Here is a 13,508-nt window from a genome sequence, read left to right on the forward strand (position 1 = left end):
GACATATTACGAACAAACGTATTCGCTTTAAAATTTAACTTAAATCTTTTGAACATCATGCACAAACTATTTAGCGTTGAACTGTTCTACTTAATATAAAAAAATTGTTGCCTAATTTGGTGTTTCACTGCCTTTTTGCAGACAATGGAAAAGTGACGTTTCAGACAATGGAAAAATTGCTAAAAATGGCGTCGACACTAGTCTACGGTGAGCTGAACAGAGAAATGCGACACGGATCGAGAACGACGATCGATGTATTTTTTATAATTTGTTTCAAAAGCTATTCGATAGGGGCAGGGACGTTGACTTTTCACCGAAAGACATTGCCAGGTTCATATAATATTCCGATCAAGTTGAAGAGATTGTGCGAGGACGAGAAAAGCTGGACAGGCGTTGGATTGAAATTGAAGACATTCGCCTTTATCTCTGCATCACACCGGGTCAGAATTCTGGGAAAAGTCTCTAGATGGGTACAAGTTAGTATTTTTATATCTGGAAATGTTCAGAACTGTTCCGTTCTCTATAGTATATCCTCCATTACCGTAAACGTTTTGGCTAGATTGAACTTGACCGGTACGCAGTTGTTTACCACTATCGACAAAGCAGGGGTTTGGGGGCGGTAGCCCCCAATACTAAGGACATATATAGGATAAAAAGGATTGCGTTAGTTGTTATGTGTTAGGTGTTAAGGGATAGGGTTAGGGTACGCTGTTTGATGTTAAGTGTTGCGTACCGGTAAAGTTCAATCGTCCCTCCTCAATTATCGTAAAGGTTTTTATTCTTCGTCTTCTACTTTTAATTCGTACTTCCTACAGTCAATTGCTGACTATTACAAGAATGCCTATTATAGGCAGATATGGACACTGTTGAGTCCGTTTCCTGGGAAGAACCAGAACTTGGTGTCTATGGAAGAGATAATGAGAACGCTCCCTAAGTAGGGAGCGAACCCACAAACTCCTGATTGCTAGGCGGACACCACATCCACTACACCACCACGACTGTTATGCTTTATTCAATATAAAATAACTGTTCTGCTCTGTTGTTTATTACGTCAAACATAAGAATTATATTTTTTGACTTAATTTAACTCCATATTCAAGCAGATTTTTGTTGCTTGCAGCCTCTGAACAGACCCCTCCACCAACACAAATGCTTATGCAGGGAAATGAAGAGGACATTTAATGAGATTGTGGAGGTCTTTCTTGCCTACCCAGCTGTGTGAAAAGCTTGAAAAAATGAAGAGACTTTGCAGGGGTATAACATTTCTAGCTTGACTCTTATGGAGTCCTCACACTTTACAAAATATACAAAAAATAGAAAAAGTACAGCGTCGAGCAGTCCGCTGTGTCAAGCATAATTATTCTCCATATGACAGTGTCACCTCCATGCAACAGGAACTTGGTTGGCAGACCCTACAAGACAGACGAAATGACACTAAATTAATAATCTTTTTCAAAATTGTTCAAGGTTTAGTAGCCTTGCCGCTGCCATCATATATCGAGCGACCCACCAGATTCACTCGTCACATGCACCCCCTCTCTTTCAGACAGATCCATACTACTGCAAATTATTATAAGTTTTCATTTTTCCCAAGTGCTATTGTGATGTGGAACAACCTCCCTGCCACTACAGTATTACATCCTGATCTTGAAGGGTTTAAGCGGTCCCTGCTTTTCCCTTCTGCCCCTTGAACTCAGAGAGACATGTTTTTATCAGCTTTAACCTTAAATCACTTCACCATGCATGATTAATCGAGCATAGTTTTATCTTTCTCACTTATTCACTTTTAACAATTTTATTTTGCACTGACTGCGCACCCGTCAATAATACCCGTAAGGGGAGTTAGACAGTATAGATAGATAGATAGATAGATAGATAGATAGATAGATAGATAGATAGATAGATAGATAGATAGATAGATAGATAGATAGATAGATAGATAGATAGATAGATAGATAGATAGATAGATTAAAAATATATAAAAGTAAAGAATAATTCAAACTTTAGTAAGAAACATTGTCATTCCTTGTTAAGATATTTTGTATCATATACAGGTAAGTCCGGTAATCTTGCGCGTCCGGTAATCTTGCGCACTCCGCAGTAGCGACGTCAAATGGTGTAATTTAGTGATGAAATATGGAATTTTACATTTTAAGAATTAACGGATTTAAAATGTACATATTCCATGCAAAACAAAAATGGGATTATTACATTTTAACACCGGTTGCGTCATCTTTATAGATTGTACATGTATCGTAAACACTGACATACTTACGATAAATTCTAACTGAATCACAGAATCCCTGCGGTCTCTAGCGTTTTTTCATACTTTAAATTAAAAATTCATAAATCCAACGTGTAATTTAGCATTTCACTGCATAATACTGATCAGTTTTGTATTTTTGGCCATTGAAAATATATCCTATCAGACGACATTGTTATCATTTCCCGCCATTCTGTCAAACCACATTTGGTAGGATGTCGGCATGCGCAATGGCCTAGTTTTGATATTTTCTGTAAACTATGGAAGAATGAGCCGGGGTAAAATTAAACCTGCTATGCATAAACATTTTTTTCACGCTAGAAATCAATCATTTTATATTTTTATTGTTTCTTTTGCTACAGTCAACAGAATGCCACCACCATCATCACCAAAACTGCACTAGAAATCCTCATTAAATTTGAATGGTTTTACAAAGTGATTTTTAAAATAATTTTCTGGAATGTTTTTTGGCACTACTTGGACACCATATGTCTACAATTTTGCCTAAATGAGGTCATTACACCAAGTGCGCAAGATTACCGGACACACTGACAGTTTGAAAATGAGGTGAGTCATGTTTGTTTTGAAATCAAATCGGACAGTTCCTCACCGAATTAATGACATATTTTTGTGTTAATAAGCACATGAAATTCTTATTTTCATAATAAAATAAGACATTATATTGTCATTTTATACAAGAACATGTTTTCAAACCAATTGACCCTTAACTGCGCAAGATTACCGGACAGCATCGTACTGTAAAAAATATTATATTTCGGAAAATTTACTAGTAATAACTGAAAATTAGTATCATATGATAAACATTATGAAATAATGTATGCAATTAAGCAAACACCGAAACATGCAGTGATTTTTTTCCCAATCGCAAAGTGTAACATTTTCCACCCAAAAGTCTGACTTAAATTTCCCAAAAAGATGCCAAACATTATTAATACACTGACTCTAATATGATATGAAATGTTATAATGCAATAATTCCGTAGCCCAAGTGCCATAAGATTGTGTCAAGTTGTCGCCTACATGTAACAATTACAGGCTCAGCCTACTTGGCTCAGCTTAATGATCTTACTGTGAAGATGATCGTTAAAAAATAGATATTGGTTCTAAAAAACACACCATTATTAAAGCCCTTTCGTCTATTATCAACTGCAGAACATAAAGTGGATTTGTCTGTATCCATACAAGTTTATGGGGAGTATCAGTATCTGTGACCGTCCGATCATTAGTTTTATTATGCTCCCCCCAAAAAATTTGGGGGGACCATATAGTCGCCGCTTCGTTCGTCCGTCTGTGTTTCCGTCCATGCACAATTTTTGTCCGGGCTATTTTTCAGCAACTCATGACCGGAATTCAATGAACTGTATGGGAAGCTTCACTACCAGGAGGAGATGTGCATATTATCAGTGGGTTCTGGTCGGGTGATTTTTAGCTCATCTATTTTTTGAAAAAAAATTATGAGCTATTGTCATCACCTTGGCGTCGGCGTCTGCGTCGGCGTCGGCGTCCGGTTAAGTTTTGCGTTTAGGTCCACTTTTCTCAGAAAGTATCAATGCTATTGCATTCAAACTTGGTACACTTACTTACTATCATGAGGGGACTGGACAGGCAAAGTTAGATAACTCTGGCGTGCATTTTGACTGAATTATGTGCCCTTTTTATACTTAGAAAATTGACAATTTTGGTTAAGTTTTGCGTTTAGGTCCACTTTTTTCAGAAAGTATCAATGCTATTCCATTCAAACTTGGTACACTTACTTACTATCATGAGGGGACTGGGCAGGCAAAGTTAGATAACTCTGGCATGCATTTTGACAGAATTATGTGCCCTTTTTATACTTAAAAAATTGAAAATTTTGGTTAAGTTTTGTGTTTAGGTCCATTTTATTCCTTAAGTATCAAAGCTATTGCTTTCATACTTGAAACACTTACTAACTATCATAATGGGCCTGTGCAGGCAAAGTAATGTAACTCTGACTGGCATTTTGACAGAATTATGTGCCCTTTTTATACTTAGAAAATTGAAAATTTGGTTATGTTTTGTGTTTAGGTCCACTTTATTCCTACAGTATCAAAGCTATTGCTTTCATACTTGCAACCATTATTAACTATCGTAAGGGGACTGTGCAGGCAAAGTTATGTAACTCTGACTGGCATTTGGACGGAATTATGGGCCCTTTATACTTAGAAAATTGAAAGTTTGGTTAAGTTTTGTGTTTTGGTCCATTTTACCCCTAATGTATTATAGATATTGCTTTCATACTTGGAACACTCGCAAACTATCATAAGGGTACAGTAAAAGGACAAGTTGCATAACTCTGGATGTCATTTTTACGGAATTATGGCCCTTTTTTGACTTAGTAACTTTGAATATATGGTTAAATTTTGTGTTTCGATCCACTTTACTTCTTAAGTATCAAGGCTATTGCTTTCAAACTTCAAATACTTTCATGCTATCATGAGGTTACTGTACCTGGCAAGTTGAATTTTACCTTGACCTTTGAATGACCTTGACTCTCAAGGTCAAATTATTAAATTTTGCTAAAATTGCCATAACTTCTTTGTTTATGATTAGATTTGATTGATACTTTGACAAAACTACTCTTACCTGACATACCATAATAGACTCCACCCAAACCATCGCCCATGCCCCCCCCTCCCCCCCCCCATTTTTTTTTTACGGTTAAAAAACTAAACTATTTATTTTGATTATTTTATGTTTGAAATACCGTCCAACCATCGCACCCAAGAAACACCCCCCCCCACCCCCCCACCCCCCCCCACCCCCCCTCCCCCCACCCCCCACCCGAATCCCCCCCCCCCCCTAATTTTTTTTTTTTTTTTTTTTTTTAAGATCACAAATTACCACCACACCCTCACACTATACCCCCCCCCCCCACCTCACACCCCCCCCAATTTATGTTTTTTGAAACGGTTACAAAACACAAATATTTATTTTTATTATTTTATGTTTGAAATACCGTCCAACCATCGCACCCAAGAATCCCCACCCCCCCCCCCCCCCACCCCCCACCCCCCCCCTCCCCGATTTTTTTTTCCTTTTTTTTCGCATTTTTGTAAGATAATGTAATAAATGTCCACACCCCCACACAATGCACCCCTCTTCTATCCACCCCTCCCTCCTTTGTGATTGAAAATGATAGTCCCTTCACCTTTAAAAAGAAAATAGATGAGCGGTCTGCACCCGCAAGGCGGTGCTCTTGTTCACATGAGTTATGGCCCTTTGAAATTTTCCATTAACTGTACATAAAGTGCAATTATTGTCCGGGCTATTTCTCAGCAATTAATGACTGGAATTCAATTAAACTTTATGGGAAGCTTCACTACCAAGAGGAGATGTGCATATTATCAGCCAGTTCTGGTCGGATGATTTTTCACAGAGTTATCCCCCTTTAAAATTTTCCATTAACTGTACATATAGTGCAATTCTTGTCCGGGCTATTTCTCAGCAACTAATGACCGGAATTCAATGAAACTTTTTGGGAAGCTTCACTACCAAGAGGAGATGTGCATATTATCAGCCAGTTCTCGTCGGATGATTTTTCACAGAGTTATGGCCCTTTGAAATTTTCCAATGTACATATAGTGCAATTCTTGTTCAAGCTATTTCTCAGCAACTTATTACGGGAATTCAATCAGGGCTTACTCAGCCATTCGCCAAATTAGCCAATGGCTATAAATTGAACTATTTGGCTAAAGAAAATTCTATTTGGCTACAAGTTTTTCTTCATTAAAACTGAAAAATAGCCAAAAAATAGAAAAAAATTGCCAAAACAAGGCGAATTTGGCTTAAGAAATTTTTTAAACAGGGGAAGCCCTGTTCAATGAATCTTTATGGGAAGCTTCACTACCAAGAGGAGATATGCATATTATCAGCCTGTTCTCGTCGGATGATATTTCACAGAGTAATGGCCCTTTGAAATTTTCCATTGTACATATAGTGCATTTCTTGTCCGAGCTATTTCTCAGCAACTTATTACGGGAATTCAATGAAACTTTATGGGAAGCTTCACTACCAACAGGAGATGTGCATATTATCAGCCGGTTATGGTCGGATGATTTTTCACAGAGTTATGGCCCTTTGAAATTTTCTATAAACTGTTCATATAGTGCAATTCTTTTCCGGGCTATTTCTCACCAACTACTGACTGGAATTCAATGAAGCTTTATGGGTAGCTTAACTACCTTGAGGAGATGCGCATGTTATTAGTGGGTTCAGGTTAGATGATTTATTTAGAGAGTTATGGCCCTTTGAAAATTTTAAGTTGCTAAACCATCCATCGTATTATTTTGTCCAAAGTTATGCCCCTCAAGACATTTACTTTAATCTGAATATATAGTTCAATATTGTGACAAAAAAAAATTGGGGGAGCATCACCCGTCTCCGGCGGTTTCTTGTTTTCAATGTTATTCCTTGCGAAAGATGGAAGTAGTTCACTACACAAATTTGTTACATTTTATGCAGGCAGACCAAATAACAGAGAGTGACACCAAACTACTTTTAATACTGCATGGGTATAACTAATAAAAAAAATACAGATGTTAACTTATTGATTTTTAGTTTACTGCAACTGAGTATAGCAGTATGGCAACATAACAATGAAATGAACTTTTCAAAGGAGTTGATATATTGCCAGTAAATTTTTTTCTATGAAAATTGGGTCCGGTATTTGGCCCCATTCCCAATGGAATTTTTATTTTTCATCTTTCCCAAATGGAACCTAAACATTTCCAATTGAAGAGAGTTTAAAAAAATTTTTTTTTTTAGATCGTTACATTTTGTTCATCTCCCATCCAGCCATATGAGTTCAACCTAAGTAAAAATAAAAATAAAAATACTTCTATTCTCTATTTGAAGCATTTTTTAGCAAAACAGCAACAGCACTCATTTCCAAATTTTAGTCAAAACACCCGAATTTTCCCAATTCACCTTGCCCCGTCCCCAAAATGGTGAAAAAACCCACTGAATTTGCAGTGATATCTTAGTAAAAGTTTTAGGCACAAAGCCAGTAAAATAGGCATAGTCAATGTCATTGAATAAACATGGATCATGTCAAATAACAGCCAGACAATTTTACTTTGCGCCTTGAAACTTAAATATATTTATACATGTTGTATTTCATTTCAGATAAACCTTCAGATGAATCAAGCATTGTCAGTATACCAGATTTGTTATTGGGGCACATAACTTCGTTAACATCTGCAACATGGAATAAAAATCTATGTTACAAGTATGCTTGTGGAGTAATTTTAAGCATTTTTACAAAGGGTCATGGAATAATTGTTATTGTTAGCTCACCTGAGCACAATGTGCTCATGGTGAGTTTTTGTGATCGCCTTTTGTCCGTCGTCCATTGTGTGGCGTCAAAATTTGCCATGTTAACTCTCTAGAGGCCACATTTATTGTCGAATCTTCATGAAATTAGGTCAGAAGATTGGTCTCAATGATATCTTGGATGAGTTCGCAAATGGTTACGTTTGCTTGAAAACATGGCTGCCAAGGGGCGGGGCATTTTTCCTTATATGGCTATTTATGGCTGTATTAAAATCTTGTTAACACTCTAGAGGCCACATTTATTGTCAGATCTTCACGAAACTTGGTCAGAACATTCAACCCAATAATATCTTGGACGAGTTTGAAAATGATGCTGGTTGGTTGAAAAACATGGCCGCCAGGGGCGGGACATTTTTCCTTATATGGCTATATTAAAACCTTGTTAACACTCTAGAGGCCACATTTATTTTCCGATCTTCATTAAACTTGATCAGAAGATTTAACCCAATTATCTTGGATGAGTTCAGAAATGGTAACATTTGCTTGAAAAACATGTCTGCCAAGGGGCAGGGCTCGACATTAAAGGTAGTCCGACTGTCCGGGACAACCAAATTGTTAGTCCAGACAAGTAAATAAAGAAATTTGCTAGTCCGACAGGACAAGTGGTCATTATAATTGTATAACTTAGAAAAAATGCCTTTAAAGCTATTATTTCTGTGGAGATATCTCTCAACTTTTCCGAGTATATTTTGTATACGTTTAATCGTCGAAGCTCGAGATATTCCGATAGTTCCATGTGAGACATGTACTACACTGAACTGTTCACAAGGGAAGCAACCCTTAACGTTTTTTTCTTTGCCAAGATAACAAGAATTTTCTCGCTTGTAAAGAATATGCATTTTACGACAACCGTACACACCGATCATACAGACAATTAACGTAGTGACGTCCTCCCTATGTATAGAATGATTTTGTTTTTTTATAAATATCAGTCAAGTACTGTACATATAATCACTTTTAACATTTTCTGTTTGATGTTGGCAACACACAAGTTTTTGTCAGGTATTATGGCTTTGTATAATGTTTAAAAATCAATAATCTTGAGTTTTCCTGTTATTCTAGTCAGTTCTTTTTGTATTGAAATTGCCTACAATTATGTTTACATGTAATTTGAACAATTCAAGTCTTTATGATTTGAGCATTTTGTATTATTTCATTATTTTGCCAATTACTGAGCAGAATAAAGATATAATGGTCAGGACAAGTTGCTTTTTGGTCAGGACAAGTGAAATTATGGTCTACTTGTCCGACTGGACAAGTGGCTTCAAAAGTAAGTGTCGAGCCCTGCAAGGGGCGGGGCATTTTTCCTTATATGGCTATATATGGCTAAAGTAAAATCTTGTTGACACTCTAGAAGCCACAGTTATTGTCCAATCTTCATGAAACTTGGTCAGAAGATTCATCCCAATAATATCTTGGACCGGTTCGAAAATGATGCTGGTTTGGTTGAAAAACATGGCCGCCAGGGGGCAGGACATTTTTCCTTATATGGCTATAGTCAAACCTTGTTAACACTAGAGGCCACATTTATTTTCCGATCTTCATGAAACTTGGTCAGAAGATTTGTCCCAATGATATCTTGGATGAGTTTGAAAATGGTAACATTTGTTTGAAAAACATGGCTGCCAACGGGCGGGGCATTTTTTCTTATATGGCTATAGTAAAATCTTGTTACCGGTAACACTCTAGAAGCCACATTTATTGTCTAATCTTCATGAAACTTGGTCAGAAGAATTATCCCAATAATATCTTGGACGAGTTTAGAAATTATGCCCTTTTGTTGAAAAACATGGCCGCAAGGGGGCCGGGAATTTTTCCTTAAATGGCTTTAGTACAACCTTGTTAACACTCTAGAGGCCACATTTATTGTCCAATCTTCATGAAATATTATAATAAGATGTGTCTTATTGATATCATGGATGAGTTCGAAAATGGTTACGTTTGCTTGAAAAACATGGCTGCCAAGGGGCGGGGAATATTTCCTTATATGGCTATATATGCCTATAGTAAAACCTTGTTAACACTAGGCCACATTTATAGTCTGATCTTCATGAAACTCGGTCAGAAGATTCATCCCAATAATATCTTGAACTAGTTCAAAAATGATGCCGGTTGGTTGAAAAACATGGCCACCTTTGGGGCGGGGCATTTTTCCTTATATGGCTATAGTAAAACTTTGTTAACACTAGAGGTCACATTTATTTTCCGATCATCATGAAACTTGGTCAGAAGATTTGTCCCAATGATATCTTGGATGAGTTCGAAAATGGTTTTGGTTGCTTTAAAAACATGGCCACCAGGGGCGGGGCATTTTTCCTTATATGGCTTTAGTAAAACCTGGTTAACACTCAAGAGGTCACATTTATTGTCCAATCTAAATGAAATTTGGTCAGAAGATTGGTCTCAATGATATCTTGGATGAGTTTGAAAATAATATGTTTGCTTGAAAAACATGGCATCCAAGGGGCGGGGAATTTTTCCTTATATGGCTATAGTAATATCTTGTTAACACTCTAGAGGCCACATTAATGTCCGATCTTCATGAAACTTAGTCAGAAAATTCATCCCGATAATATCTTGGGAGAGTTTAAAAATGATGCTGGCTGGTTAAAAAACATGGCTGCCAGAGGGCGGGGTATTATTTTGTATATAGCTATAGTAAAACCTTGTTTACACTCTAGAGACCACATTTATTTTCCGATCTTCATGAAACTTGGTCAGAGGATTTGTCCCAATAATATCTTGTTATCTCAGGTGAGCGACTTTGGGCCTTTTATGCCCTCTTGTTTCTATTCATAGTTGTTAAATGAATATTAAAACAAGGATTTGAAGTTTGGATGCAAAAAGATTCTTGCTAGCATACATGTAGGTTGTGTAAACAGTCACTGTTAAACATGTATGAAATGGAGCTGTTACATTCTAATTATTTGATAATAATTTAGTTTCTTATTGTTTTGCAATTTGAAAATATTTAACTAAGAAGTGATAGGTTTTGTACTTCCATTTGCAGTGTTTACAATGGCATTGATAATTGTATTCTCTATTGTTAATTTGTAGCAAAATCAGAGATAATCATGTTAGCTGTACTAAAAAAAATATTGAAAACCAAAGCAAGTAAAGAAAAATTATGGATTATAGTTTAAAAAATTATTTCTATGATGGTGATTCACTGTGATACATGTACACACAGCTCAAACTAATGATACTATTGTAAGTTATTCTCCCCACTTTATTGAAACCTGTAATGAGCAGTAGTTGTCAAGTTACCAATAAGAAAATTCAGGCAAAATTTTGCATAATGTCACAAGTCAATTTTAAATAATATTCTGGCTCATGACATAAAAAATGATGCAAAAAAGGAAGCAAAACATTGTCCAGTATGTAAGAAATCGAAACTTGTTTAATTTCAGGCTGCATGTGCCTTTGAAAGAACTTGTGCCCAGAGTTAATGAAGGATAGCTGAAGTTGATGATTAAACAGAAATAGAATCTTTTGACTAAGGGCTCTTGAACAAGACACAGCATGAAGAGCCGAGGTTGTGCTCTTGTGTTCAGTCTATGTTTGCCATTATTCATTGTGAACTGTTAGTTATGTAAATTTAGCTTGCTGAAGGCCACATATTTTGCTTAATCCTGATTAAACTTGGTCAGAATATTTATCATGACAATATGTAGGAAAGGTTTGAATCTGTATTATTTGCCTCCTAAAACTAGATCACAAAACCAAATCTTTGAAAAAAATGTTTTCACTTAAGAAGCCATATTTTGCAGCTCCATCATCATGAATCTTGGTCAAACTCCATGTTTATTATGTTTATTGTGACAATATTAAGGTAAAGTTTTAATGTGGGACACATGCATTAAAAATGTAGACCAATTCTTATAAAAATAATCATAACACTAGAGGCCACATTTACGAATCCATATTGATTAAATGCGGTCAAAATATTCATCGTGACACTACGTGGGCAGAGTTTGAAACTGGGCCCTGCGTGTCCAAAAACTTGGTCACCAGGTAAAATCTTAGAAAACTCTTTTTACAACTCTAGAAGCCAAATTTACTTTGTCTATAGGTTTTTCTTGCTGATTCCAATGCCATGTTTGTAAAATTATCACCGGGTCACGTTTTCAACAATTGGACTAAGGTGTGCGCTTTAAGACATCATGACCCGATCGTTTAGATGAAAAATTGCAATAAGTGGTCAATACAATCATTGTGGTATATCAAATTACAGATTAATCGTAGAACAATAATGCAACTCTTTTTCAGCAATTACCCTTTTTCATGAAATGTATCATCCAGTAAATAGTCAGAATGTGTTACATACAGAAAAAACACTAGAATATGACCAAGTGGAATGTGACGAAATACAAAGTGACTACTGTTTATGCGGATTATTATTACATAGTGGAAAAGTGGACAATAACATATCATAGAGGTTAATTTTAACAGGATGTGAAGAAATACAGAGTGACTTTGCTACCGCCATTGGATAAATCAATGAGGAGTTTGAAAAGTGTGTAATAATTAATAAATATGTGTAATCGGTACACAATATGTGATGTTTAAGTAACTAAATTAATAAATTGAATGTGAGAAAATGCAAAGGGACATTTCTATTGTATTAGTGGATAATCATTGATTAGTGTGAAGAGTGGTAAACATAATCAGGGATAAGCAAGCATCTATCAATAAACATTAATAGAGGTTTGGAAAAGTTACTAAACTTGTGTTTACTATGAAAAGTGTTCAATGTTGACAGCGTGATGAAGTTTCTGTAAAATAAAACTGGATAATAATGGAATATACTGCAAATGGTAAGTTCTTTTACTGAATTATTGCTTGACACATTCATGATTATATTATGAAAATATTTTTTTCCGTGTTTACTTGATCAAACTAATATTTTGATCGAAGGAAGAAATCAGCATTTTTTATTGAAAAATTGTTTGCCTCATTATAAATTGATTTAAGATGCAAACAGTAAGAAACATAAGGGAAATTAGTTCATGATTTTTTTTCCAAGAACCCATTCTAGGACAAATTGACTCACTGAAACTTACTGTGATTGGGTCATTGTCGACTTAAATGGCCCAAAAGTCACCCGGGGTGACTAGAAGCCGATTCTTGTCATCCTAGGGTGACTTCAAGCCGATTCATGTCACCATGGGGTGACATAATTCGTCTTCTAGTCCCCCCTGGTGACTTCAAACCATTTCAGGTTGACAATGACCCAATGAGCGTTAGTTAAAGGTCCAGTGCCGGTTTTATAACGAAAAATGCTATTTTATAAATATGTATATTCTAAAACGAGTGGTTTCATCAAGAGAAATGGAAAAAAAATATTAAAATACTAAAAACGATGATCTTGTTTTCCGTAAACCGCCCGGGTATTTCCGCCACCTATTTTGGCTGTGACGTCACATGCACTCAACGCGCATGACTCTGAAACTTGTCCATTGTTATTACGGATCGAAGCGTGAACACTTAGCGCTTTATGTCAACATTGACACTCAATATCGTGATATGTTAATACAGTTCTTTTTATACAAGTTTTATTAAAAACGTGTGCTTTATCTGTGTGTCTTTTGCACGACAATTGTTATTCTACTGTCAGTGTGTGTTTTTTTTTGGTGCAACAAACGTGCGGAAAGGGAAACAAGGGACTATTCGGTTTTGCCAAGGATGATGTTACTCGTAAGAAATGGATTAATAATATATTATACGCCTGTATGTATTAACGGCTTAGTTACAAAAAATAAATTACAATCTTGCTCTTATTATTAAGAACAAATAGGTTTATCAGTGGAACAGCGAAATACAAAATGACAAATACATTTTATTTGATAAATAAACAAACTAAGCTACAGCTA

At 36.0% G+C, this 13,508-nt stretch overlaps 1 long non-coding RNA gene across 1 annotated transcript; it reads left to right on the plus strand.

The window, feature by feature from the left end:
• Positions 1-208: 208 nt before the first annotated feature.
• Positions 209-11,084, plus strand: LOC127867189 (uncharacterized). The gene is made up of 4 exons (XR_008043348.1): positions 209-476; positions 1,121-1,254; positions 7,429-7,531; positions 11,046-11,084. It is a non-coding gene; the product is annotated as an uncharacterized LOC127867189 (long non-coding RNA).
• Positions 11,085-13,508: the final 2,424 nt, after the last annotated feature.

The sequence above is a fragment of the Dreissena polymorpha genome, chromosome 2 (assembly GCF_020536995.1).
Source record: "Dreissena polymorpha isolate Duluth1 chromosome 2, UMN_Dpol_1.0, whole genome shotgun sequence".
NCBI lineage: Eukaryota > Metazoa > Mollusca > Bivalvia > Myida > Dreissenidae > Dreissena > Dreissena polymorpha.